Source organism: Protopterus annectens, chromosome 2.part1 (genome assembly GCF_019279795.1).
Source record: "Protopterus annectens isolate FY-2018-M chromosome 2.part1, PAN1.0, whole genome shotgun sequence".
NCBI classification, from domain to species: domain Eukaryota; kingdom Metazoa; phylum Chordata; order Ceratodontiformes; family Protopteridae; genus Protopterus; species Protopterus annectens.
Genome location: NC_056729.1, coordinates 1546424519 through 1546439508, shown reverse-complemented (window position 1 = coordinate 1546439508; position 14990 = coordinate 1546424519).

Genomic DNA, 14990 nt, shown 5'->3' with positions numbered 1-14990 from the left:
TTAAGAGTGAACCTGCAAGCTACCTTAAAAATTATAGACTAATAACTTTCCTTCCGACGATGTATAAACTATACATGGGAATTGATGCCAACAAAGTTTATAGTCTAGTTTAGAAGAAAACTCAATTATGGCAGTAGAACAAAAGGGCAATAAAAGAAAATCATATGGAACAAAGGATCTTTTCTTGTTAAATAAAGTCATAGTGGCGAACTGTAAAAAAGGGGCAGAATCTAAGTATGGCATGGAATGACTACAAAAAAAGCATTTAATAGTATCCCACATTCACGGATAAAAGAGTGCTTAAAAATGTATTCGATATACCCTACACTGATTGATTGCATTACAGTGACCATGAAACAGTGGCAGGCCACTTTGCAATTAAGCCATGATAAAGGACAAATTATTACCCCACGGATAAAAATTCAAAGGGGGCTATTCCAGGGTGACTCTCTGTCGCTGCTGCTATTCTGTTTTCCCCTTAACCCATTAAGTGGTCTACTTAACAGATTAGGCCATGGCTATAATTTGGCTCCTAGAAAACAACAAAGTGTAAAGACTTCTCATCTTCTCTTTGTTGGTGATTTAAAACTGTATAGCTCATCAGATGAAAAACTGAAAGTACAACTGCAAGTTTTCAAAACTTTTTCACGTGATATAAGAATGTAATCTGGTCTTGATAAATGTGTAAAAGCAATCTTTAAAGCAGGAAAACTGCAACACCAGGAAAACATCAGTTTGGGACAATAATGTGATATAAAAGAACTAGAGCAATAGGGAGTGTATAAATATTTGGGGATTGATGAAGGATCAGCAATAAAACATGAACAGATGTGAATAAAACTTAGTAAGGAATACCTTAGAAGACATAAATTAATCCTCAAAACAACGTTGACATCTAGGAACAAAATCCAAGCTATAAACCAATTTGCTCTTCCTGTCCTAACTTACAGTTTTGGAATGACTGACTGGCCCCAAAACTTATTGGATAGATTAGCTAGGGAAACAAGAAGGATGATTCATGCTCACCAAATGATTTATAAAAATCAGTGTATATCAAGATTATATATTCCCTGTTCCGAAGGAGGGATGGGCCTCCTTGAAAATGATTACATGTATAGCTCTACAATCGTGGGACTCCACACATATCTGCTGAACTCACAAGACCCAAATGTAGTGAATGTTTTGAAACATGAGGAAAATAAACCTAAGATAACTTCTCTACTTAATCCAGCAGAAGCATACTGGTGTCAAGCAGGAATGGAAATCAAACCAGAAGTAGATAAAAATCAGGCAGCAACTGAATGTGCCAAAAAAACAAAATAAAGAATATAAGGTGAAGGACCAGACGAGAAGGCAAGAAATGTGGAACATGCATAAATATAGTTGCAAGTATAGAAAACATCTGTAAGAACCTCATGTTGATCAGGAATGAATACAAGAATGGTTGAAGAGAGGTGAAGTCAAACCAAGAGATCAAAGGTTAATATTGGCGCCCCAAGACAGTGGGCTACGTACACACTGGTTTACAAAGTCCATTGATCATGTGGTAGAAACAGATAAATGTAGATTTTGTAAAACTGAATTCTAAACAGTTGTACACCTCATTGCCGGTTGTGATATACTAATGGCAGAAAGACTGTATACTGAAAGGCATAATAATATGACAACATTGTTGCACTGGGGATTGTGCAAACATAGTATTCAAGTGGCTGAAAAACACTGCCCCTGTGGGAGTGGTTACTGACTTGAAACTGTAGTTTTATTGGCCATTTTGGGTCAATTCCAAACTCCTTCATCTTCCTCTCTTAAAACCCTCTTTTGTGCGGTTTTGTGCGTTTTTGTGCATAGCGCAAAAGCGGGCAGCGCCGCCTAATTGGGTTTAAAATATTCTTGGCTCCACAAAGTCTGCTCTATCTCTCAATTTAAACACCATATTCTCATTCTAAGGCCCTTCACTGGTCCAATTAAGTAATCCTACAAGTTAGCACTATTAAACCATAAGCACTACTTACTCTTATACTCCCTACGATTACCCTGTCTTCTATTGGTCCATCTTAAATTCAGTTTCCCTATATTACTCTAGCATGTCCAAAGGTCAGTCAATGGTTTCCTCTCCAGTCCAGCTGGTGAATCTGGGAATTTTGAGGCAATGTTACAACTGTCTCATGTACACGGACAACCCCCTCCTCCTCCAAACAGGTTCAAATATATGTGAGAGATGCAACTATTTAGCCATACTGGAGGCTGAGCTCTCTCATCTCAAAACTGGTGTAACCAGTCAGGAGGAGAAGGTAACCTCACACGACACAATTCCAGTATCACATAGTCCCACCACATCAGTGAACCAAACACATAAATACACAAAAACATACTCGGAGGCTCTAAATAAAAATCTACCTAAGCAACAGAGACCTCCAAAGCAGACATCCAAGCAAACGCTACCTCAAAACAAAACACGCACAACACTCAAAAAATCTAGATCCGTCAGAGCCACAAGGGCGGGAGACTTAAAAACCTATTAACTATTTAATAGGGAGGCTGGATGGATAGATCATCCATCAAAGACTCCCTATGCTGAATAAAATCCCGGTATATATGTGAGAGCACCAGCACGCTGGCCTTGTTCAAGAGAAATCTTGACCAATGGATGGGAGATCGCAGATATACCCCAGGGATTACCTCCTCACTGCTCAACAGAGGCACAGCAAAATAATGGGTATAGTTCCCCATACTAAAGGGGTGGCGTAAGCCACAAAACTATGGGCTAGGCTTGTAAATGCCCTCGGGCAGATAGCCTAGTATGAACCTATGAACCTATGAACCTATGAACATAGCCCACAAAGTCAGTGTGCTAAGCAGCCACAGCCCTTAAGGCTGAATAACACACCTGATACTCTTGTAATAGGTGACTCTATTGTCAGACACACTGACGTCCCGCTCACCAGGCTGAATAAAGAGAAGGTCACGGTGAGCTGCCTGTCGGGTGCTAGGATCTGCCACATAACGCAAGCACTCAGGTCACTCCAAAGCAAATACAAATATGACTCAGTCATTGTACATGCTGGTGTGAATGACCTGAGGCACCTCCCTGGACTACATGAAAGGAGACATAGAGGAGCTCTCTGATCATGTAGCCCAGGCTGGTATGACCCTGACCTTGAGCAGCATCTTACCCTCACCTAGAATGATGCCACAGTACAAAGACAAAATGATCGATTTTAACAATTGGCTACAATTTTGGTGTCATTCAAAGGGGATCCAGTGTCTGTCAGCCTGGGATGACATGCTCGACAAGCCACGTTGCTTCGCTAGGGACGGCTTGCACCTGTCACCACTGGGCTTTCGGATATTGGCAAAGGCTCTTGCCACCCCATAGTGCCTTTTTTAGGCAAGGCTCAAAAGTCAAACCCACCTCCATAGACAGCACAAGGAACAAGAAACTAAGGGTAATGCTGCTTAACGTCAGAAGTCTTAACCTCAAGATGCACGCACTCGAAGCTCTCCTCAGTATGGAGAACATCGATATCTGTGCAGTGACAGAAACCTGGTTCAAGGCTCCAGAGAGCACACCAGCACTACCAGGCTATACCTCATATCATGCTTTTCGGCCCCAAAACCCAGACCGAACCACAAAAGGAGGGGGAGTTTCCAGATTTATCAAGGATATCCACACCTCCAGGTTAGTGGCATTGCACGAAGTATCGGAGACCATCCATGTGCAACTAACAGTGAGCAAGACTGCTTTTCAGTTTATAGCATCCTACAGACCACGCCCTCAAAGTCAGGAATCCCACTCAGCTTTCCTGAAAACATTGGAGAACATGAAGATCTCTCCGAACACCATTATATTGGGTGACTTCAACTACCCAAACATTGACTGGGAGTACTACTCAAGCCCCAGCACCTTAGCCCAAAGGTTCCTGGAAATTATAAACTCAAATGCTATGGAACAACTAGTCACCACTCCCACAAGAGGGGACAACATACTAGACCTGATCATTACCAACATGGGGACTCTATGCTCCACACCAGAAGTATATCCCTCATTGGTAAGATCAGACCATAAATTAATTTCACTGGATGTCCACATCTCGACCCCACCACCAGCCCAGAAAACCACAGTGAAAAACTTTTCAAAAGCGAACTTCTCACTTCTCAAAACCGAAGTGGAATCCTTCAAGGACCCAGGGCCAGTGGAAACTACGGCCCAAACTGCAGAATCCTATATAAACGCATTCTACGGACATCTCCAGGAATGCATGGATCATGCTATCCCAAACAAAACCAAGACCCAATCATCCAAAGGCAGGCGTCCAGTCTGGTGGACCCCTGCCATAAATAAATTGTACAACAGGAGGTAGCTACTACATGATATAGCAACATCCCTAATAGTGAAGGCATCTCTGATCAGTACTAGCAAAAAATTGCGATCCCTCATAAAATCCTCCAAGGCCAGCTTCGAGAGAAAAATTGTACAGGACACCAATGACAATCATAAGGCTTTTTTCAGTTATGTTAGGAAGCTGGGAAGCAACTCCCAGACTTGTTCTGAGTTGATTCTAAATGACAAAAAATACACTGAACCCACATACATCGCCAATATCCTGGCAGACAGGTTCAGTGCAAACTTCTCCACTCCCTCCCCCCCAAAAGAGCAAGTATCTATCCCGGCAGAGGGCTGCCTCCCAAATATCTCTGATGCTCAGGTGAAGGCTGCCCTCTCCAAAGCAAAAAACACTGCTTCCATGGGACCAGATGGCATCCCAGGTTGCGTCCTACATGAACTCCAAGAGGAACTAATCCCTCAAATAAAACAGCTGTACAATCTCAGCCTCACTACAGGATATGTGCCCACAGAATGGCACACAGCAACAGTGGTCCCACTCCACAAAGGTGGAGCCTCTACGGACCCTGGAAACTATCGCCCCATAAGCCTGACTAGCTTAGTCTGCAAGGCTACGGAGAGGATCATCATGGAGCTCATAAACAAAGACATTGGGGACCTACAGACTCTAGATCCTACCCAGTTCGGCTTTGTCAAGGGCAGATCCTGCCTTTTGAACTTGGTTGACTTCTTTGAAACAGTCACCAAAGCCATAGATGTAGGGAAGGTAGTCCACACAACCTATCTGGACCTTCCAAAGGCATTTGACACAATACCCCACTCGGGCATCATAGATAAGCTATCCAGCTTAAACATAAACCCCTATGTCACAAGATGGGTTGCAACCTGGCTCAAAGACAGAACCTACAGAGTGAGAGTTGCTGGAGCCATGTCAGACTCGAAACCGGTCACAAGTGGCATCCCACAGGGTTCTGTCCTGGGACCACTCTTGCTTGGTATATACTTTTCCGAGGTACAGGCAAACGTGGGAAGACTATGGCTCACCAAGTTCGCAGATGACTGCAAACTGGGCGCCATAATCGACTCTCCAGCTGACACAAACATCCTTCAAAAAGGTCTCACAGAGACAGATAACTGGTGCCAGTGCCATGGTTTAAAGCTAAATGCCAAAAAATGTATAGTCATACCCTTTGGCAAAAACAATGTGCCGACAAATTACCACATAGGCGGAAACCCATTAAGTACAGAGAAAGTTATTAGGGACCTGGGGACCCAAGTTGATAGCAATCTCTCCTTTGAAAACCGCATTGCCAAAGTGGTTAGAAAGACCTTCTACATAGCCCACCTCATCACGAAGGGTTTCACATCTAGATCAAGAGAGGTAATCGTGCCCCTTTATTCATCCCTCATCAGGCTCATCATAGAATACAATGCCCCTTTTGGGATGTACCTTACCCGACACCTGCAGCAATTAGAAAGACCGCAAAAGTATCTCACCAAGAGGATCAAGGGTCTCAAACAGATGCCATATGCTGCTCGGTTAAAAACCTCCCGCTCTACTCAGTTGCATACCACCTACTTCGAGGCAATCTATGCCTGACATACAAAGCTATGTCAAATCCAGAATTAATGGACATGCTCCACCTCAGTAAATCTAAATCCCTTAGAGCCACAAACTCGAGGGACTTGAACCTCAGCACAGAAATAAATAGAACTTGCTGGAGGGACAGGTTCATAACCCAGAGGCTCCCTTCGCTCTGGAATAGAATTCCAGTTCATGTGAGACAGAGCACCTCACTGAATCTCTTCAAGAAGAATCTCGATAGGTGGATGGGGGATCGTAGGTTTGTCCCTGGGATTACTCCCGTGTCACTATTAGACAGAGGCACAATAAACTAAACCTTAAAAAGGGCACAGTATACTCAAATCAAGGGGTGGCGTAAGCCATACAGAATCGGGCTAGGCTTATAATTGCCCCAGGGCAGATAGCCTAGTATGAACCTATGAACCTATGAACTGAAAACATGAGCCAAAAACCATCATAGAAAATGATGAAGTTTACATCACATGGGATCACCCATTACCAACAGTTCAAAAGATACATGCTAGAAAAACAAATATAGTGGTCCATGAAAAGAAGACAAAAGTAGCATTGATCATTGAAATCACCACACCCAGTGACTACAGTGTCTTGCATACACAGAGACACAAAGTCATAAAATATCAGGATCTGCAGGCAGAAATGAGAGCAATATGGAAGAAAGATACCCAGAGAGTTCCAATAGTAGTAGGAGCAATGGGTCTTATAAAAAAGAATCTACAATCGTATTTAGATATGTTGCCAGTACGTGTAACCCAATACAAATTGCAGGAGTCATTACTGGGCACATTGCGGGTGCTAGGAAGCACACGTTTGGCTGACATCAAAGACTATAACAATACTAATTTCATGAACTTTAATCATACTTTGACTTAAGAATGGGGTCAATTCGCATCATGGTATTAGAAACCCCAAAAACTTGGAGACATTTAAAAAAGTGTCTAGTATATCCCCCCTACCCCCAATCCCTTTAGTACAATTGGTGCCAGTACAACACTTTACAGATGAACCCTTTGTGATCAAGTGTATCCCCCACCCTGTGTTCCTGTTTTGCTGTCAGTGCTGTTATGACACTTTAAATATAAGCCCTGGTGTCTAGTGGATTCCCTCCACCACATCAGTATTTGTCAGTTGAAGATGGCCTTTTGGGCTTGTTCACAATTGCAAGATGGTTGGGATGGCTATGCTGCTCTACATGGCAGAGCAATTTCATGAATCATTAGGCCATGTAGATGCCTTTCTGGAGGTGGCTAATTAGATATGCCTCATCCCCTGGAATTCCTCATTAACATTCGGCATGGCTGAATGGCCAGCCCTTCATGGTGCTGCATGACCATGCACCACAGTGTGAGGGCAGCCGTTAAGTCAGCAAAAGGTACTCTGGATACATGTCGCAGTACCACAATGAATTCAGCCCAATCATTTTCATGACATATAACAAATATCCCTGAATATTTACAGAATGGAAAGCAAATTTTAAATATCAGTTACTATGAAAGTTAGACATACCTAATTACTCAATGTCTACAATATGTACAGTTGGTTTGTACATCATTCTGGTGAGTATGAGAGATGTATCTTACAGTAATGGAAATAAATAATATATGCATTTATATATAGATATTCATAGACAGAGACAGTATGCCCTTTGTAAAGAATAAAGAATAACAAATATGTGATAATAAAAATGGTTTCTACAATTAAGCTTATACTCCAGGGGAGACTAATTTCTGTGCAGCAGATTAAAGGGTAGGTTTCGTATCAGAAAAATTATGTTATATTCTGAAATAGGCATAGAAAGTGATGAGCTAGCAAACAAAAGTTTTTGAACAGCATGTAGAAAGCACGTAAGACAGGTCCTTGTCATAATGATAAAAGAATAACTTCTTAAAATTAACAATGTTACATTATTGATGTATAAGTAATGTGTGTATAATGTGCAATATATCTATATCTGTCTATATCCATCTATATATGTGTGTGTGTGTGTGTGTGTGTGTGTGTGTGTGTGTGTGTGTGTGTGTGTGTGTGTGTGTGTGTGTGTGTGTGTGTGTGTATAGCTGGAAGTCAGATATATGCACAAGTCTGCCACCTGACAAATCACAGAGAAGTAAAATAGGAATATCATTATCAGTCTTACTCTCATTAATCAATATATATTTTGCTGTTAAAATGTTATGTCTGTAACAAATTTGCTGCACACTTGTAAAGCATATGTCTCTTTATGTCATTAATTGTCTTTTGTCTGAGGTCATGAAGTAAATGATCCAAAGACAAGTTGAACTACCTGGTTAACAAATGAAATAAACAAAAGAAAAACTGATTCTTTTGGATTAGAAATGCACAGAGTATCAACATATAGTGAAAAGCAAATACATTTTTTTCACTTGCAGGATGGAGTTTTCCTTTAAAATCCCACACAGGCAGTACAGATACTTTAAGTGGTCTAATATGACATCTCTCCACAGAAAAAGCAAGCTTCACAGTAATTTATCCTTGACATGTAGAATCATTTCCCTCATGATGTCAGAGTCATATCATAATACTATACTTTCACAAATACTCTACACAGCTACCTAGACAAATGAGTCTACTACAGTTGCTTCTACTGACAGGAAACAGTTGGCTGAGTATTTTATCTGTTGCTTGCCTGTCAGCTGGTGCAGAGATTAAGGATGTGAGCTCTAGTTTCTGTGGTACAGCGTTTGATTCTCGCAGCCCTTGTTTGCCTGCCGTATGATCCTGAGCAAGTCACTTAATCAGATGCTGCTTCCAGGTCACCCTAAAAAAAGGGCACTGGGTCTAGCTAGTTAACTGATAGGTTTATTATAACCACGATTATCTTCAGTGTTTCTATGTCCCCCTTAAATCTGTCATATGGTATATTTTTGACCTTCCAACTACTCATTCCTCCATCGTCTTCACATACCCTCCATACTCACTCTATAAGAACCATAATATTTTGTATCATAGTTCAAAATTCAGTCATACAACCAGCCCCCATAAAAATAGAAACTGAAAACTGTTGCAATTATCTAATGAATCATCCCATAATCTTAATCTAAACAGTCATTCAGTGCCAACCTTATTAATCCCACCTCCATTGGCAAATCTTCAAGATAAACTCTCCTAAAGTGTCCTGTGAAGCCCAATATTATCTAGCCTGCCATATATATTTCCCTGTTACCTGATGTATTTCTGTATGTTCTAGTTGCCAATGGTGCTACCTCATGTATATCTATATATGGATTTATGCCAAATTATCAACAACTTACTTTATTGAATCCCATTTCATCAAATCCACTTCTCAGAATCTCATTATACCAAACTCCTGGAACTACGAAAAAGAAATTTTGTGAAAGTAACCACTCGACCATCATAACAAAACAACAAACAAAAATACAAAAACCCTCCAAGTGGAGGGCTCCGCCCCCCACATCCCCCCTAACTAAATATACCAACTAGGAGATTGTGCTACAGTGGAGGAAGGACAAAGTTCACCAGGGTGACCAAGTGATTCCTTTCCCAGAGTTTCCTTTTCGTAATTCCAGGAGTTCGATATAATGAGCTTTGAAGAAGTGGAATCGATGAAATGGGATTCGATAAAGTAATTGTTTGAAAATTTGCAGTAGACCCGAAGATGTGTGTGTGTGTGTGTGTGTGTGTGTGTGTGTGTGTGTGTGTGTGTGTGTGTGTGTGTGTATATATATATATATATATATATATATATATATATATATATATATATATATATATATATATGGGTTACCGTTAGAAGATCGAATGTGCAAATCATCGACAAACAGAAATCCAGGTCCAAATCATCGACACGGCAGTGACCAATTTAGATGTAATCATGCGGGCTCTGTGTAGGGAGCAGGATCGTATAGATGAGTTACGTGTTCGAATGGTTACTGGAGTACCTTCTTCTCCAAAGAAAAGGAGACTAATTGAGAGACATGATAGAGTCCAAATAATGCTTTCTAATAGGGAAGAGTACACCCCACTGGACTTCATTCTCAGTATTGCCCGTCTACTTAAAATGTAACTTACTTGTGCATGCTGTTATAATGCGTTTCACATTATGACTGAATATTTACTTTTGTGTTCTGGATAAACGGTAAATTTTCTGGTGAACAGCGTTAAGTGTGATGGACTTCCTTTGGTTGGGATTTCATATGTACATTGTGTGGTTATGATTTAGTACAAGTATTGTGTGTCTGTTGGGGTACTTCAACTGTTTAATGCATATCAGCTTTTCGAAGTTGTTGCTATATACACTGTCGGTGAAATGGGTGTCGAAGAGTTGATGTTAAGTTGTCTATCTCGCCTTCATTCTTGCTGGTTGAGATCCTTGGGTTTGGAGCCGACTCGGCCATCTTCAAAACCTCAAGAGCTGCTTACTGGCTCGAGGCCCCCTATATCCCATGATGCCTGGCGCTAGCCACCCAGATCTTGTTTGCCGCTTCTGCTGTGAGGTTGTTCTACTGGCTCAGGTTGTATAAAACTTTATTATTATCTTTTTTCTTATTATAAAAACTGTTAGTTTTAGTGCAGAGTTAGTTGTTTAGTTTAAACTGTTGTATTGTAGCTAAGTCTATACCTAATCCTTGTTACTTCTCCTCAGAAACTCATTTTAGTTAGAGAGTTTCCCCTCCCCCTTCTCTCCCCTTCCCTCAGAAAGGTTTTCTGTTTAAGTTAGAGGATAACCTTTTCTCTCTTTAAAAAAAAAAAAAAATGTTTTCCTTTATTATCACTGTTAGTTGTTTAGTTATAGTTAATTATAGATTTTGTTTGTAGTAGTGCAAGTATATACATTGCTTGTAGTTTTTGGTTGTGGTAATTGTAGTGTGTAATTTTTAGTGGTTAGTTACCTTATTTTTTCTGTGTGTGTTCCTTGTTCCTTGGTTTTTCCTTTAGGATGTCCAAGGATCCTAAGCCATCCGGATTCAAGAAGTGTGACTCATGCTGTCAGAAGATGTCTCTGACAGATGGTCACACTTCTTGTGTTTACTGTCTGGGTGCCATGTACCTGCAGGACTCTTGCTCCATTTGCCGTGCGTTCATTCCAAGAGTCCTGCGCAAAAACAAGTTGATCCTGAGGGGTTTGCTCAAGCCCCAAGATTCACCGGCTAAGGCTCAGCCTGTGAAATCTTCCAGGCCACCTAAACCTTCGGCTCCCAGTTCGGAGCCATCGTTGGGTGAGTGTATACCATCAATCTCGGCTCCGGCTGGAACCGATGTTCCTCCCTCCTAGTCGGCTCCGACATGTTCCTCAAAGCCGTCTGAGAATCGAAAAAGATCCAGGTCTCCTTCTCTGGAGTCGATACATTCGGCTCCGAGATCACCTCTGCTCCAGTCGAGCGTAGTCATCGCTCATCCCACTCTTCTTGGTCCTCAAGGCTTTCGGATCATGACTTGGAAAGAGTGGTCAGTAGGCTGTTAAAATCGCAGGCCCTAGCCAAAATGTTGTCCAGCCCCTTCATCAGGTGTCGGCTCCATCCACGTCTGTAGATATTCCTCCTCCGACTCATCCTTTGAGCTTGGAGCAGGAGTTCGTTGGGGTTTGAGTCGTGGAACCGTCGGCTCTGATACCTTCTCCTTCGGTTCCTTTGTCGGCTCCGATCCCTTCCATGGTACCGTCCCTGGAGGGGTTTGAGCACCGGAACTCCCTAGTCGGCTCCGAGGGGGTGAGTGGCATCGGACCCTTGTCCGACCCTGCTCTCCCCCTCGGGGTTTCGGCTCAGGTGAGCTTGGCTCCCACATCTGCCTTGGAGCCATCCCCCTCGGTGCGGGGAGGGATTCTGGTTTCTTCGGAACTGGAGCCCTCTCTGAGTCCAGGCAGGGATGCCTTCGAGGTGATGAGGAGTGTACTGGTCCACGAGTCAGTCCCACAATCGACCCCATTAGCTCCTCCCCCTAGGGTGCCTGCGTCAGCCTCTGCCCCTCTTCCAGTTCCCAAGCGTGGGAATCCAGTGCTCCAACACACCCCTTTGGGTGTATCTTCCTCTTCCAAGGCCTCCCCTGATCATTCAGAGGAGCCACCCTGTAAGAGGAAATGCAAGAGGAAGCATGTTGACTCCCCTGAGTCTATCACATCAGACACCGATTTAGAGGATTCGGAAGGGTCCCCAAGATCCCCCTCTGAAGATGTCTCCTTCTCAGACATCCTTGAGATGCTTAGGCAGAGGGGGAACTGGACTGCCCTAAGCCCTTCCGAGGATGAGTCGGTATTTCTGGATGCATTTGGATTCCGACCATCCACCTCCTGGGTGTCTCTGCCTTTCGATCCACTGATGTCTGTTGTGGCTCGGAAGGCATGGTCAACTCCAGACTCAGTGGAACTGACCCCCAGAAGACCTGCCAAATTCATTACTGCACCACAGGACAAGCAGTTTTTGACTAAAGGTGTCCCCATTGATGCCATGGTGGTAGCAGTGGCCACAAAGAAGGAGTTGACAGAAACTTCTTCATCTGTCCATCCTCCTAACAAGGAGTCCAGGACGATGGACAGATATGGTAAGCGGATGTTCTCTTCAGTGACCTTTTCCATGAGGTCCCTGAATTATTTGTGCCACTTTACCCATCTTCAAAGGGATCTCCTTAAAGAGCTTAGAGATACCTTCAAGATCCATCCACTGAGGGGGCCCAGGCTAAAGCAGCTTCCCAGCTGGCGACTCTTAATTCAGTGGTAAACTCCTCCATGAGGCTCATTTCGTATGCAGCCGATGGTGCAAGTAGAGCTGCAGGCACAGGCATTGCCCTAAGGAGACATGCTTGGATGCAGCTATGTAACTTTGCGGAAACTTTCAGAGCGTCTTTCACCAACACCCCCTTTGATGGTTCCTCTCTCTTTGGATCACAGGTGAAGGACACCCTTACCAGGTGTGAGCAGGAAGGCAAGACTCTCTCTGCCGTTGGAGTCCATGTTTCCACTCCTTCCAGACCATATCCCAAGGGTCAGAAGAGTGGAAAGATGTGGTTCCAGAAATCCCAGGGAGCCTTGCCGGACACACGTGGTGAGTTCCCATCCAGGAGCAGAGGAGGGAACAATAATAGACATTGCCCTCGGGGCAGAGGGTGTCCGCAAAATCAGGGCAGCAGAGAATCCTTCTCTGACAAGCCCTTCCAGCATCCCTGAAGGGTTGCCTGGCTGCCCACCTCTGGAGGCAGTCAGGGGAAGATTATCGCTGCACCCAAGAGCCTGGCAAGACATAACACAAGATACATGGGTACAGTCCATTATATCCGGAGGCTACAGAATCCCCTTTGTTCTCACTCCCTTAAGGTCAAACAAGTCCCTTCCAGATGTTCCACCTAATCTAAGGGACCAAGCAGTTCAAGAAGTTTCAAATCTGATAAGAAAAAGGGCCATCCAGCAAGTCCCAGCAGACCAACAAGGATCCGGAATTTACTCAAGGTTCTTTTTGGTACCAAAAAAGACAGGGGACTGGAAACCCATTCTGGATCTCAGCAGACTGAACAAGTCTGTACAAAGAACGAAGTTTCGGATGGTCACGCTACAGTCCATTTTACCCTTTCCGGGTCAGGACAATTGGATGTGCTCTACAGATCTTCAGGATGCGTACTACCACATCAAAATGGACAGATGCTTCAGAAGATTCCTTCGCTTCCGGCTGGGAGCCAGCCATTATCAGTTTAGAGCTCTGCCCTTTGGTCTCACCACAGACCCCAGGTTGTTCACCAAATGTATGGCAGTAGTTACCGCTCACCTGAGACGGCAAGGATTCCAGGTGTTTCCATATCTAGACAACTGGCTCCTCACTGCTACCACCAGGCATCACCTTCTGCGAGCCAGGGACTACACTATCGAGACTTGCTCCAGGCTAGGTATCACAATAAATTTCAAAAAGTCTGCATTGTCACCCTGTCAATCTATCACCTTTATAGGCGCAAATTTAAATACCAAAGACATGCCATCGAGCCTTCCACCAGACAGGGTATTAGTGATTCGCCAACATGTGAAGATTTTGTTAGCATGCAAAAGAATTCAAGCCAGGTTTGTCCTCCAAACTCTGGGTCTCATGGCAGCAGCAATCATACTCGTCCCTCTAGCTCATTTTCACATGAGGATTCTCCAGTGGCTTCTTTTTACCCAATGGTCCTTCCAGTAGCTTCCCATGTCTTACACGATTATGATCACACAAGCATGCAAGAAGCACATTGCGTGGTGGATGGTCTCCACATCAGTGTCCCTCGGCAGACCATTTATACTCCCCCCTCCAGTTGCTACAGTGATCACAGACACCTCCCTGATTGGGTGGGGGGGCATTATCAGGGCAGAACAGTACAAGGCACCTGGCAACTTCACGAGTACCATCTGCATATAAACATCTTGCAGATGAGGGCCTTGCTCTTAGTGTTGCAAGCTCTTCAGGGCTCTCTTCCTACTGGGACCATTGCAATTCAAATGAACAATATGTCAGTAGTGTGGTACATCAACAAGAAGGGCGGAACCAGATCCTACCCCCTATGTCGAGAAGCACTCAGACTCTGGCAGTGGGCAATCTTTTCCCAATGGTTTCTGATTGCAACGCACATCCCTGAGAGGTCCAACGTCATAGCAGACAGGCTGAGCAGAGCAATTCTCATGCCTCACGAGTGGTGTCTGAATCAGGTAGTTGCGGACCAAATCTTCCGCAAATGGGGCCAGCCTTGCTGCGACCTTTTTGCAACTCCCTTCAACAGCAAGTGCAGCAATTTCTTCTCTCTCCTTCCACTTCCCGAACATTCTCCCAGAGACGCTCTAGTCCATGATTGGCCTCAGAGACTTCTTTATGCATTCTCTCCTTTTCCCCTAATCCTGAAGATAATACAGAAAGCTACCGTATTGGGCTGCAAAATGATCCTCATTGCCCCTTACTGGCCTCGACAAATATGGTTCCCGTTCCTGCATTGCCATCTTCTCGAGCAGCCTTGGACTCTGGACCTAATTCTAGACCTTCTGATTCATCAATCGGGCGGGCTGCAGCATTCCCTACGATCTCTCCAGCTCACTGCTTGGTTGCTCCACTTTCAACTTTA